Source organism: Myotis brandtii, unplaced genomic scaffold (assembly GCF_000412655.1).
Source record: "Myotis brandtii unplaced genomic scaffold, ASM41265v1 scaffold2189, whole genome shotgun sequence".
Taxonomy (NCBI): domain Eukaryota; kingdom Metazoa; phylum Chordata; class Mammalia; order Chiroptera; family Vespertilionidae; genus Myotis; species Myotis brandtii.
In genome coordinates, this window is record NW_005358211.1 from 71,229 (window position 1) to 73,562 (window position 2,334).

At 57.8% G+C, this 2,334-nt stretch overlaps 1 pseudogene; it reads left to right on the plus strand.

Moving 5' to 3' along the window:
* The first annotated feature begins 632 nt into the window (after positions 1 to 632).
* On the plus strand, positions 633 to 1,422 carry LOC102245117 (annotated as a pseudogene).
* The last annotated feature ends 912 nt before the right edge of the window (positions 1,423 to 2,334 follow it).

Consider the following 2,334-nt stretch of genomic DNA (forward strand, 5'->3'; position numbering starts at 1 on the left):
CGGCTTCTGTGATAGGAGAACCTGGCAGCCTTTGCCGGCCCTGGGCCAGTAATCGGAGAAGCCAGGGTGGGGCAGGGAAGAGGTGGACATCTGCCTCTTCCCTGCCCCGCCTGGCTTCTCAGATCACTGATCACCAGTCATGGGAGAACACCCAGAGGCGGGGCCAGAGGCCAGGCTGCATAGCTGCCTGGGGACACCATCTGGACCCCAGGGGCGACGAAGCCAGGCCCCAGCAGGAGACCCAGAAGGAGACCCAGGCGCCGGGGCTGCGTTGCCACTGGGGCACGCGATCCGGTGCCTGGGCTGAGGAGACCCAGAAGGAGACCCAGGGGCCTCCCAAGAGGAGAGTCTCCATGGTCAGATGGCGTGGTGTCGGGACAGGAATAAAGACCCAAGGTGACTCAGATGCCTGGCCACAGTGTTAAGACCAGCCAGCAGGGCCTTTCAGTTGGGACTGGGGTGGGGGTGGGGCGAGGGAGGCAAGCCGGAAATAGAGAACTACAACTCCCAGGAGGCTTAGTGGCCGGGGCCTGGGTGCCTGGCTGTGAAATCCGATGGGTGCGTAGTTTTGCAAGCCACTTTAAACTAGAGGCTTGCAAGGTTGGAAGTTCTGCGCCGAGAGCCAGGGAGAAATGGAGCTGGAGCAGAGAGAGTGGTCCATGGCAGCCGTGGGCTTTGAGGATGTCTCAGCACCTCCCTGCTGGGAGCTGGCGCTGCCTTCGCTGAAGGTGGTCATATCCTGGAGAGCGAGCTTGAGACCGAAGTGGAGTTCGTGTCTGTGGGTCTGGGCAGCTCCAGCCTCCAGGAGTGAGACAAAGAGGAGGAGGCAGCCCAAGGCCAGCGGCCGCGGTGCCAAGGGGAACTCAATCGCAGGAAGTACCATGTGCTGGGTCGGCGCTGCAGGGAGATCGAGCAGGTGAACAAGTGGGTCCTGAACAGGCTCCATCAGATATAGAGGATAACACGGAGACTCCAGCAGGAGCGGAGGTTCCTCATGAAGGTGCTGGACTCCTAAGGCAACAACTACCGGGACAGCCAGTTCACCATCTTACTGGAGGACGAGGGCAGCCAGGGCACAGACACCCCCACCCCAAGCAACGCTGAGAACGAGCCTCCGGAGAAAGAGGGGCTGTCTCCGCCCAGGAGGACACCAGCGCCCACAGAAGCCAGCAGCCCGGCCCCTGGCGAGGGGCCCAGCGGTTGGAAGAGGCGGCGAGTGCCACCGGAAGGGGGCCGGGCGGGAGTCCCGCTGACTCCAGAGCTGGCCCCCATGCAGATAAAGGTGGAGGAAGACTTTGGCTTCAAAGCGGTCGAGGCCCTGGACTCAAGTTGGGTTTCTCGGGGGCCAGACAAGCTGCTGCCCTACCCCACCCTAGCCAGCCCCCCCTTTGACTGACCCCCCAATAAATGAACCCCATGCTCTCCTCAGCAAAAAAAGCTTATAGAGGCATGCTTATAGAATCAAATAGTATAAATATAGATGTAACAGGACAATAAAAAGAGAACCTGACTATGATGATCACCTGAACGCTGCCTCTGTGTCATTCCTTCTTCACTGACTCTGTCCACACCTTTGGGAACCCCTAGACCTGCTGAGGCAGGACCCCAACATTCCTGTTCTTATAAGGACTTCAGTGAGATGGGCTAAGGGTCCCACTGGAACTGCCTCAATTTAATGTAATCCCCTCTTTAAAGATCTTATCTCCATATACAGGTACATTCTGAGGTTCTGGGGATTAGGATTTTAACATACATTTTGTTGATTACCCAAATCAGCCCTTAACAACCAACATGTTTCAGAAAGTAGATTCCTACAGGGTTATTTACCAAACATTCAGAAGTATTTTTAAAAGAGCTAAGCCCCTCACCCACTGTGTGGGCCCCTCCTGGCGAAGAGCGAAGACCTGGGTTCCAGGTGCCGGAGGAAAACTGGTGCCAGCAGCCAGGGGAAGGGGCCCCCAAGGGGCCCCAGATTTCTAGAGGGCACAGGCCGGGCTGAGGGACCCACCCGAGTGCACAAATTTTTGTGCACCGGGCCTCTAGTCCTATATAATAAAAGACTAACATGCAAATCAACCTAACAGTGGAATGACCAGTTGCTATGATGTGCACTGACCACCAGGGGGCAGACACTCAATGTAGGAGCTTCCCCCTGGTGGTCAGTGTGCTCCCACAGGGGAAGCCCCGTTCAGCCAGAAGTCTGGCTCATAGCTGGTGAGCACAGCAGCGGTACTGGGAGCCTCTCCTGCCTCTGCGGCAGTAGGACATCCCCTGAGGGCTCCCGGACTGTGAGAAGGCATAGGCCGGGCTGAGGGACACCCCCCTCCCCAAGTG